Source organism: Callospermophilus lateralis, chromosome 14 (genome assembly GCF_048772815.1).
Source record: "Callospermophilus lateralis isolate mCalLat2 chromosome 14, mCalLat2.hap1, whole genome shotgun sequence".
NCBI lineage: Eukaryota > Metazoa > Chordata > Mammalia > Rodentia > Sciuridae > Callospermophilus > Callospermophilus lateralis.
Genome location: NC_135318.1, coordinates 30,295,645 through 30,307,972, shown reverse-complemented (window position 1 = coordinate 30,307,972; position 12,328 = coordinate 30,295,645).

The window sequence follows — 12,328 nt, the reverse complement described above, 5'->3', positions numbered from 1 at the left end:
TCTGACCTTGGAGTAGGCCAAGGGCTTTGCACTGGGTCATGTGGGGCAGAGTGCACAAACCAACTTAGCCTCAGTTTTCTCTGCAGAAAAATGGGAACATTCATATCTACTTCATAAACCAAAATGCAAGGAAGTTATCTGGACCGTGGAAGATGATGAAAAACTTGTTAGTTTCCTTTCCCCCTAGCCAGAGTCAGTTCTTTGAGAGAGGCAGCGTGAGATGATAGAACGCGGCCTTTGTGTTAGGAATAAAGGAGGACAGGTTGTGTAGATCAGTGGTAGAGTACTTCCCTAGCATGCTCAAAGCCCTGGGTTTGATCCTTAACACCATAAAAATAGTAATTCTAAACATTTGGGGATTTGGGGTGTAGCTCCATGGTAGAGCACTTGCTTAGCATGTGCAAGACCCAAGGTTTAATATCCAGTTCGGGGTGGAGGTGGGGATGGTATAAATTAAGAGTTCTGAAGATTGAGAGTTTACCAGAAATTCAGTAGATTGTTGACTGATGACTAGTGCCCTTTTTAGGCTTGTAATGGGGACATTAAGGTGACACCAGCCCCTGCAATTGGATGGTTCTGTGGTAAGGCTTAGGTGCTCAGGTGCAGACACAGAACTAGTGGGTGGCTGGGGTTATCTGAGGCTGGACTTCACAAAAGGCAGGTGTGGTAAATGGAGACAAGCAAGGAAATGGAAATATTTTCAAGGGTGTAATAATAGTGGTAATCACGGAATTTAAGCTAAGTAAGGAAAGAAAAAGGACAGTGGAAGATTGTCCTAAAAGTGGAAGGAAGCAGTATGAGAGCTCATTCCACCTCTGGTGTGAATTATGTACCTTCCTCCATCAAAGGCAGGAGCAGTTAAGATCCATTTTGTTTTAAAATAATAATTTATCTCTAACACATCAGCAAACTAAATTCAGAAGTTTATGAACAAATGAATACAACATGAGCCAAGGACATTTTGTTCTAGGAATACACGAGTGCTTAAATATTACTTTAAAGATGAAAGAATAACCAGACAATCACATCACAAGATATTGTTAGTTATCTATGGCTGCGTAACAAGCCACCCCCAAATTTTGTTCCCAACAGATGTATTGTATTTGTGCATTTTGTGAATCAGTAATCAGAAGAGAACAGAGCAGAGACAATTTTATCTTTGCTTCACAATCTCTAGAGCCTCAGCTTGGGAGGCTCAAAGTCTGGAGTGACTTGATAGCTGAGGGCAGAATCATCTTGAGGTGTCATCGCTCACTTGGTTGATATTTGATGCTACTGGTCAGGACCTCAGCTGGTCTGTCAGATGGAAAACTTACACATGGCATCTTCAGGTGTCTTCTCCATGGGTTAATCTGAGCTTTCTCTTAGTATGAATTCCAAGAGTCAGCATCCCAAGAGAAGTGAAAGGTGTTTTTATGAACCAACCTCAGAAGTAACATAGTATCACTTCTGCCATACTCTACTTGTGCAGGCTGTTATGAGGATCTTCCCAAGGTTCAAGGTTAAAGGGGAGAGGGTATAGAATCCATCAAACTATAGGAGCCTGGGTTCTCCAGAGAAACAGAACCAATAGGATATATATCTAAACAACAGAGAGATAGAAAGGGATTTATTGCAAGAATTGACCTTCTCTGGTATGTTGATGACTCAAACTTTCATTCCTGAAGGGTCTGGGTCATTCCATAGTCCTACCTGTCTTGAGTTGTAGTTTTCTATTGATCTTAATCAAAGGAATGATAATGCAAAGCAACACCCTAAGGGACCTCCTATATTCCAGAAATATTTACTAGCATCCTGGAGGAATAAGCCAACTTGACAGTCCGGATCCATCGTCCTAGTCAACATTGTAAATCCCCTATTCACCTGTTGACTCAGAGTCACGAGAGGTCTAAAATGGTGGGGTGGCAGTCTTCACTTCCATTTCAATGGAATTATCATGTGTCCCCTGGTAGAAGGATTCTTCCCTGTGGAACTAAGACTTGTATGCTAACAGAGCATAAATCTGCAAACAGAAAGAAAATATTTTTCTAGTAATCACTCAGGCTTTGTATGTGATGCCAATAGCTTTGGTTCATGAACCTGTGAATTCTGGCTATAAGAGAAAGAGTATCATATACTGAATGCTGATTCAGAACATATGTAGCCTCCTGGAGAATCTAACCTCAGCCCTGCAAGCTATTGTCAACTGGCAATGTAACTGTGTCACCAGAAGGCTATTCCAGTATTCTACAAAGTTAGCAATTCAAAGTGGTGGGGAACATTTTAAGACCAGTGATAAACATAAGACCATTGCTGCATTTCCGTGAAATGAATTCACGGGTCATAAGTAATGTTATATGGAATACCATAATGGGTGGTAAGACGTTCTGCAAGTCCACAGATGGTTGTTTTGGCAGAAGCAATGGAAATAGCATTGAGCATGTGGAATGGGAAATACTGTTGTGGCCATCTTTAAAAAATACAATCTGTCAGAGATACTGAAAAATTGTTTAATGATCAGCAGCCCTTTCTTGGTCAAAGCTCTTGGATCAAAGGAAAAGGAAAGATGGATATGTATGCAAAATAAATTAAAGTGGGTTCTCAAGAGATGTATGTACAATCAAGTTCATAGTAGCATTGCTCAACTAGGTACAAGGTGGAAGTAATCCAAATATCCATCAACAGATGAATGAATAAACAAAATGTGATATTCACATAATATTATTTAGCCTTAAAATAGATTGAAATTCTGACACATGCTACAACGAATGAATTGTAAGGACATGATGCTAAGTGAAATAAGTCAGTCACAAAAGGACAAATACGATTGTGTATGCACCGTAAGACAACATTTTGGTCAATAACAGACTTCGTATGATAACGGTCCCATAAGATCATAATACCCAGTCAAGTTGTAGTGATCTTAGTTTGTATAAAATACACTCCGAGATATTTATATAATGACAAAGTTGCCTAATGACACATTTCTCCCTGTTGTTAGGTGACAAATGACTACTGGAACTTCTATTTATATAAGGTAGCTAGAGTAGTCAGATTTGTAGAACCAAAGAATGGTGGTCACCAGGGTCTAGCGGAAGGGAAATGGGGAGGGAGTTGTTCAATAGATATAGACTTTCAGGATTGCAAGAAGAGCTGGTTGTACAACATGTACTTACCACTGAACTGTACACTTAAAATTGTTAAGATATAAGTTTTATAAATAAAATTAAACATTTTTAATAAAATATGATATATTTTATTAAAAATGTTTAAGAAAGAAATGAAAGCAAGATTTCTAGATGTGCTAAAGAATGCCATAGCAGATATTGCATATTGGCATGATCTAGAAGGATGCACAGACAGAAGCTGAAAAAAAAAAAAAAAAAGTACATTTTTTCAGACTCTCTTGTGGCCAGAGCTGGAGACATGATTTGTATCCCACCAAACAGATGCACTCATGTGAGACCAGGACTTGGAACTGAGTCCTCTGTGGAGGGAGATGCTGTGGGAAGCAGCTGTTGTCTTGGTGCAGACCGTGGCAGAAGTGTCATGGTCTGGAGCCAGCTGCTGTTGCAGCCATTTCTTCATTTAGAAGGTGAGGCCAGGTGCAAAGGAACATACCTGTAATCCCAGTTACTGGGAAGGCCGAGGCAGGAGGATCACAAGTTTGGAGCTAGCCTCAGAAACTTAGCAAGACCCTTGTCTCAAAATAAAAATAAATAAAAAGGTCTGATGTGGCTCAGGGGTAAAGTGCCCTGGGTTCCATCCCTGGTAAACACCCTCCCCCCCAAAAAAAAAAAAATTGGCAGGTGACTTCTTGATTCAGCAACTTTTGGCATCAATGGTGGCTTCATTTCCAATTTGGGTCAAGGCAGAGTGGTTATGGGTCCAGAAGTTGCTCCTGAATCCTCAGCCTCAGTCCTACTTCCTCAGCCTTTATGAAAGTCTGGAGGCAGAATCCGTGGATTTGCATATAAAATGATTATATTTATGGAGAACCAGAGACTGCATTTAAGAAAAAAAAAAAACCCTACTGGAGTAAATAAAAGAGGAGCTGAATAAGGTAGCCAGATTTAAGTCAACCATACAAAAGACAATGGATGTTTTTTCTTTAACCCAACAATCATCAGGTAGAAGAGTAATTTAAAAATCCCATTCCAAAGAACAACAAAAGTTGTCAAGTGCCAGGAATAAACTTCAAGGAAATACACGAGACCTACTCAGCACTCGGCCTCCATTTGTGTCCTCTTTCCCTCTGTTTTAGCTTTGAGGTAAGTTCACCTAACTAAATAAACAATTATAAGGAAAATCATAACAAAATCCTTAATGAGACCTATTGCCAAGGAAGTCTCAATAACAGAAAAGCCTATTTTTGCCTCATCCGCTGAGCAAATTAAAATTCAGTTCCTCCTTAGCTGTTACTGTTTTCCCAACCCAAAGTTTATGTATTTTCGTTTTAATTTCTATGTTCGAGTTGAGAAAACAAAAACTACACACCCCACAAATCAAGGCAGACGTTTTCATTTTTAGACAAAGTTAAGAAGAAAACAATTCTAAGGCAATAATGTTTCTGCCTCAGGGAGAGAAAACTTGAATGTGATCCTTATGGAACTGAGTCCCTGGCATCCTCTTCAAAATCATGCATGCATAAGTAATTTTCAAAGATTCAGGGAAATGAGCTGTTGCACAAGGGATGATGGGATATGTTATGTTGTTTTTTGTATTTGTTTTCTTCTTCTTTCTTTTTTAAGAATTACTGGTAGTTTGTTGGAAAAAAAAAATTTAGACTGTGCCTCTGTCAGAAACAGTCAAGAATAGAAATGATGAAATATGGATGTCTAAGTCGTATTTATCATAAACTCTGGTTAAGAAACGTACAGACCTGGCACAGTGGTGCACATCTGTGATCCCAGCAATCCAGGAGGCTGAGGCAGGAGGAACACAAATTTGAGGCCAGTCTGGGGAACTTAGCAAGACCCTGTCTCAAAATAAAAAAAGCTGGGGAGGGGCTGGGGCTGTAGCTCAGTGGTAGAGCGCTTGCCTCCCATGTAAGGCTCTGGGTTCCATCCTCAGCAGCACCTAAATAAAGATATTGTATCTATCTACAACTAAAAAAAATATTTTAGAAAGGTGTGTAGGGGGGTGCTGGGATGTGGCTCAATGGTAAAGCACCCCTGAGTGCAATCCCCAGAATGAAAAAACAAAACACAGGCAAAAACCAGAAGCCCACACTGAGATTCCATCTGATTCCCGGTCAGAATGGCCATCATCAAGAATATAAACGTCAGCTGGGCATGGCGACACATGCCTGTAATCTCAGCGGCTCCGGAGGCTGAGGCAGGAGTATGGAGAGTTCAAAGGAGCCTCAACAAATAAATGCTGGTGAGGATAGGGGTATATGCCATTGGTGGGAATGTAAATTAGTGAAGCCCTTGTAGAAGTCAGCACTGACATTTCTTAAAAAACTAAAAATAGAACAACCATGGGACCCAGCTGTGCCACTTTCTGGGCATATGCCTGAAGGAATTAAAGTAAGCATACTATAGAAATACCTGCTTAGGGCTGGGGCTGTGGCGCAGTGGCAGAGCGCTTGCCTTGAATGTGTGAGGCACTGGGTTCAATCCTCAGCACCACATAAAAATAAATAAAATAAAGACATTGTGTCCATGTATAACTAAAAAATAAATTCTAAAAAAGAAACACCTGCTTATCCATATTGATTGCAGCAAAATTTACAATAGCCAGGCTATGGAATCATCCAACACTGGATGAATGGGTAAAGAAAATGTGATAATACATAATGGAATATTATTCACCCATAAAGAAGAACAAAATCACATCATTTTCAGGGAAATGGAACCGAAGATCATCATGTTAAACAAAACAAGCCAGACACAGAAAGACAAGTGTTGCATATTTTCTCTCAGATGTGGGGTTTATCAGGAGGGAAGGACAACATAAAATTAAAGGGAGACTATTAGACAAGAGGAAGGGGATCTGGGAGTAGGGAACCAGGAGAAAAGGGAGGGGAGAAAGAGGTGGAGGGCAGAAATGATAAAAATATGTTAAATGTATGTAAGAATATGCTACAATGAAACCATCATTCTGTATAATGAATTCTGTACAAGTAACAAGCACACATACACACACACACAAAAAAAAAAAAAAAAAAGGAAAGAAAAGAAAAAACATGGCCTAAGGGAGAATACACTGTAAGTTCTTTACTTACCTAGCCATACCAGTTTCTGTACATATTTTGAGAAAGAAATCAGTTTCCTTTCAGATTTTTTTCCCCCTTTGGTCCTGGACAGTCTAACACTGAACCACTTCCCTAGCCCCTTTTTATTTTTATTTTTTGGTACCGAGGAATAAATCCAGGGGTGCTTTATCCATGTGCTACATCCCTAGCCCTTTCACACTTTTTGAGACAGGATCTTGCTAGGCTGCCCAGGCAGGCCTTGAACTTGGAATCCTCCTGTCTCAGCCTCCCAAGTAACTGGGATCATAGGCATGCACTGTTGCTTGCATTGCTGAGAAAAAAACATTTGTGAGAGGAAAGGTGAAACAGGAAGCCAAAAAGAGCAAGGGATCTTGATGCAGATCTGCCAAAGACAGTCCAAAAGGCAGCTCCAGAACAAAGAATGTGCATTTGAGGATGAAAAAGAATAACACATTTAGAAGTATATCTAACAAAGGAAAGGCAAACCTTATACTGTGAAAACTACAAGACACTATTAAAAGAAATTAAAGAAGACCTACATAAATGGAAAGACAGCCCATGTTTATAGAAAAATAGATTTAATATTGCTAAGAAGGTAATATTCACACACTGATCTACGGATTCAATGCAGTCTCTATCAAAATCTCAGCTGTCTTTTTTGAAGAAGTGGACAATCTCAAAATTCACATGAAATTGCAAGGGACTCAGTCAAAATATGCCTCCCTCCCCCCTCCCCTTTTCAGTACTGTGGTTGAACTCAGAGCTTTGCACATGCTAGGAAAACACTTCTCTACTAAGCCACATCTCCAGCCCTTATTAAAAAAAAAAAAAAAATTGAGACTGGATCTCACTGCGTTGTCCAGGCTGGCGTTAAATTTGCCTCCAGAGTAACTGGCATTAGAGAGACCTGTGCCACTGCACCCAGTTCCATAATATTCTGGAAAAAAAAAATCAAAGTTTGGAGGATTCATATTTTTTATTTCAAAATATTCTAAAAGCTATAGTAAAAATGGTATAGGAACAGATATAGAACAATGGAGTACAACCGAGAGTCTAGAAATAAACCTTGATATTTATAGTCAACTAATTTTCAATATTGATTCTAAGGCAATTCAATTGGAAAAGGATAATCTTTTCAATAAGTGGTGCTGGTACAACTATATATCTTTGTGCAAAAGGATAAAGTTGGGGCTGGGAATGTAGCTCAGTGGCAGAGCACTTTCCTCGAAAGTATGAGGCACTTGAAATGAAAATAAATAAATAAATAAAATAAAGGTATTGTGTCCATCTACGATTAAAAACTTTTTTAAAAAAGGATGTCTGCACCACCCACAAAAGTTAGCTCAAAATGAATCATAGACCTAATTATAGAGTTGAACTTACAAATTCTTAGAAGAAAATATGGGAAGGAGGCTGTATAAATCTTCATGACCTTCTTAGATGTGACACCAAAAGCACAAGTGACCACCACAAAAAATAGACAAATCAGACGTCATCAAAATTAAAGATTTTGGGGGGCTGGGGTTGTGGCTCAGTGGTAGGGTGCTTGCTTACCATGTATGAGGCAGTGGGTTCAATCCTTAGCACCACATAAATGTAAAATAAAGATATTGTGTCCACCTAAAACTAAAAAATAAATATTGTTTTAAAAAATTAAAAACTTTTTTCTTCAAATGGCACTATCAAAAAAGCAAACAAACAAAAACTTCAGAATGAAAGAAAATATTTGCAAATCATATCTCTGATAAGAGACCTGTATCCAGAATATGTAGAAATATATACAATTCAATAACAGAAAGATAAACAATCTAATAAAGAAAAAGTGGTACATATATACAATGGAATATTACTGAGCCTCAAAGAAGAATGAAATTATGGTATTTGCAGGTAAATGGATGGAACTAGAGAATATCATACTAAGTGAAACAAACCAGTCCCCAAAAACCAAAAGCCAAATGTTTTCTCTGATAAGCAGATACTGATCCATAGTGAGACAGGGGGTGGAGTGGGGAGATAGGGAAGGATATAGGAACTTTGGTTTGTGTAGAGGGGAGTCAGGGGACGGGTGGGGTTGTGGGAATGGGAAGGACAGCAGAAAGAGACAGACATTATTACCGTGTATACATGTATGACTACACTAGTGGAGTGACTCTGAACCATGTACAGCCAAAAGAATGAGAAGTTGTGCTCCATTTGTGTACTATATGTCAAAATGCATTCTACTGTAAAATTAATTAATTAATTAATTAAAAAATAAAGATAAAGATGGCAATCCAATTAAAGAGGGGACCAAATGATCTTAATAGATATTTCTCCAAAGAAGACATACAAATTTTACCACTTACAGTATATGTCCGATAAAAGTATTAGTATTCTGATGCTACACATATTTACTACCTCAGAGTTTCTGTAAGTAAAAAAATTTAGAAGTGGGCCAGGCAGGGTGGCACATGTCTTTATTCCCAGTGGCTCAGGAGGATCACAAGTTCAAAGTCGGCTTCAGCAACTTAGGGAGGCCCTAAGCAACTTAGCGAGACCCTGTCACAAAATAAAAACTAAAAAGAATTTGGGGATGTGGCTCAGTAGTTATGCATCCCTGGGTTCAATCCCTGTACCAAAAAAAAAAAAAAAAATTAAAAATTTGGAAATGGATTATGGTGTTTCTGATGCAGGATCTTACTTGGGATTGAACCCAGGGACACTTAACCACTCAGCCACATCCCCAGCCCTTTTTATTATTTGTTTGTTTGTTTATTTATTTAGTTGAGATAGGGTCTCACTAAGTTGCTTAGAGCCTTGCTAAGTTGCTGAGGCTGGCCTTTGAACTTTTGAGCCTCTTGCTTCAGTCTCCCTAGCCGCTGGGATTACAGGCATGTGCTCCCACACCCAGCCAGGATCTCTTACAAGGTTTCAGTCATCTAAAGACTGGACTGGGGCTGGAGGATCTACATCTAAGTTGGTTCGTTAACATGGTTGGAGACAGTAGGTCTCCCTTCCATTTCACATGGCCTTCTGCATAAAGTTGCTGAGTGTCCTTAAAACAAGGCCATGGGCTTTCCCAAGAATGCAGGATCCAATAAAAAAGGACTAAAGCCACATCTTCTTTGAAGACTGCTTCAGTCATCACACACACAATTTATGCCAAATGGGACTTTGGCTTGAATAGGGTTATTTATTCATTTTGGGAGTGGGGTAGATACCAGGCATGGATACCAGGGGGCAAGGCTCACTGGACAATCTTGGAGGCTGGATTCCACACTAAGTAGCATACAATTTAATTCTACTTGTTTTTTGAACTTTACTACAGAGGGCAGTTGCCTGTGTTTTACTTTATGTTCCTGTATATAGGTGTGGTTTATTAATTTTTGCTACTCTATCCCACAATCTAGTTATTCATTTTACTGCTTATGCTATTACAAACAATACAGTGAGAAACTTTCTCGTCCAAATGTGAAAGAATTTCTTTGGGATATATATGTTGTGTGAATATATCCTATGTTAGTTTATATAGGACATATCCATGTTTACCTTTTAAGAAAAGATAAATAGTTACCAAAAATGGTTGCACTTGTTTATTTTGCTAATAGCAATGGATAAGAATTTCAGTTGCTTCACATCCTTGCCAAAGCTTAGTTTTGTTTAATTTCAATTTTTTTTGTCAATTACATAGGCACAAAATCATATTTCATTGGGGTCTTTTTGTTTGTTTTCTTTTGTATTGTGAGACCAGGTGTCCCTTATGTTGCCCAGGTTTGTCTTGAACTCCTGGTCTGGAGTGATCCTCCAACGCAGTCCCCTGAGTAGCTGGGATTACAAGGGTGTGCCATCAAGTCTGACTTCATTGCATTCCCTGATTATTAATATTATTATTTTGGCTTGCATTTCCCTGGTCTTTTTTAATTGATTCTTTTAGGTTATGCATGACAGTAGAATCCATTTTGATATAATTATACAGCATGGAATGTATCTTATTCTATTTAGGATCCCATTCTTGTGGATGTACACCATGGTGGGATTCATTGTGAGATATATATATATATATATATATATATATATATATATATATATATATATATATGAATCTGACATACATTTCATATATATATATATGAAAATTATGTCAGATTCATTCCACTGTCTTTCCTTTTCCTATTCTCCTTCCCTTCCCTTCATTCCCTTTGGTCTAATCCATTGAATTTCTACCCCCTCCCCACACTGTGGGTTAGTTTCCATATATCTGCTAAGACATTTGACCTTTGGATTTTGGGGACTGGCTTATTTCACTTCAAATAATACCTTGATTATTGAGATAAATTCCTAATCATCATTTTCTCCAAGTAAACTATCTATTCTCTATATTAATTCTGTTTTGGTTATGTGAGTTGCAATGACTTGTTCTTATTTTGTCTTATCCTTTCACTTTTCTACTTTGGGCTCATAAAGGTATTCTTTATTTCTTTCTCATAGTTTTATAATTTTGTCTTTTGCATTTAAAACCTTTAATCCAAAGGGATTTTTTTTGTGTAGGGTGGGAGTTAAGGATGTTATTTCATCTTTTTCTACATGTATTTATCAATTGTCTGTGAACAGTATATCCTTTCCCAAGTCATTGGCTACATCTCCTCTGCCATAAATTATGTTTCTAGCTGAGCTTGGTGACACTTGCTGATTGAGATCCTCAGTAACTTAGTAAGACCCTGTTTCAAAAAGAAAAGGGGGGTGTAGGGGATGTAGGTCATTGGTAACATATCCTTGGTTTCAATCCCTAGTACTGAAAAAAATAAAAAAGAAGAAAGCCCCCCCCCCCCAAATAAATGAATCACAGGTTTCTGTATATTTGGCTCACTAGTGATCCATTGGTTTATTTATCAGTTCCTGTGTTGATGCCACATCGTTTTGTAATGCTGGGGATTGAATTTAGGACCTTGTGCATACTAGGTAAACACTCTAGCACTGAGCTACATCCCCAGCCCACCATATTGTTTTAATTTCTCTAGCTATGCGATCAATATTCATATCTATTATGTCAAATTCTCCTACCATGTCGTTTTAAATGGTAATTAGCAAATTAGCTTCATGCTCTTCCATGTACTTTTTAGATTTAGTTTATCACATTTAATGAAGAAACATCTAGGGAATAAAAGTTGCCTTTTGAGAATTTATTACACTTTCAATCAGTTGGAGAGGCTTTTGCAAAAAGCTGGACTCTGTAGGGATCCTGAAGAAGATGTGCACAGAATAGTTCCATGTATCTTAAAGATCCCTTGATCATCACTCCTAATTGTACCTACCCTGCTTCGTACTATCTTCGTGAGGGACAGGGGAGTAAAGGAGGCACGAGGGTAAGAGACTCAAGTATCAGCTAAAGGTAAATAAAAGGTTGGCATTCATCCGGTTTTCTCAGCCACTATTTTATCTCAAGAATATTCTGGAGACATGCTATTGTATTTGGACAACTGGAATTGAAGGTAGAGATCTAAATGAAGGAAAAGAATGAAGGGTGGATATTGCCCTAGAGGAGGGAATACATTAACTTGGCTAATGGTTGAAAGTTGTTGGTGATGCCTGTCAGGCCCTAAATCCTAAGGAAGGAATCCTGCATGAAAGCTTGGAAGGAGTTCAAAGAGACGGTGGCACTGGAGCTGAGAGCCCGCAGCATGGGTGCCAGTTCCACCAAGAGCAAGAACCTGGGTTCTGGGTTGGGGCTGTGTTGCTGGAATTGGAGAAAAAGGTTATTGGCCTTCCAGGCACACAGAGCAGCACATACTGGAAACATTTAAGTGATGGGTTTGTAGGAGGCACGGTAAGTTCATTTTGAGTGGGAGAGTTCGCTGGAAAGAGCAGTGGCTCGATTGTGCAAGGCCATGAGTATCAGGTTAAGGACTCTGGACTTTATCCTGGGGCTCCAGTGGAAGCTTTTGAACAAAAGTTTGCTTCAGGTAGATAATTCTGACAGCGGGGAGGCAGCGGAATCAGGCGACACAGTCCTGGCCAGCGACACCAAGAAAAGCACGAGCGCTGCACTTCCACCTGCAGAGGGCCCACCTAAGGGCTGAACGTCCTCCCCGCCCCCTCCCTCGCCGCCCCAGCTCCGACGCACTCGGAACTCGGCTACCCAGCCTGGACGCG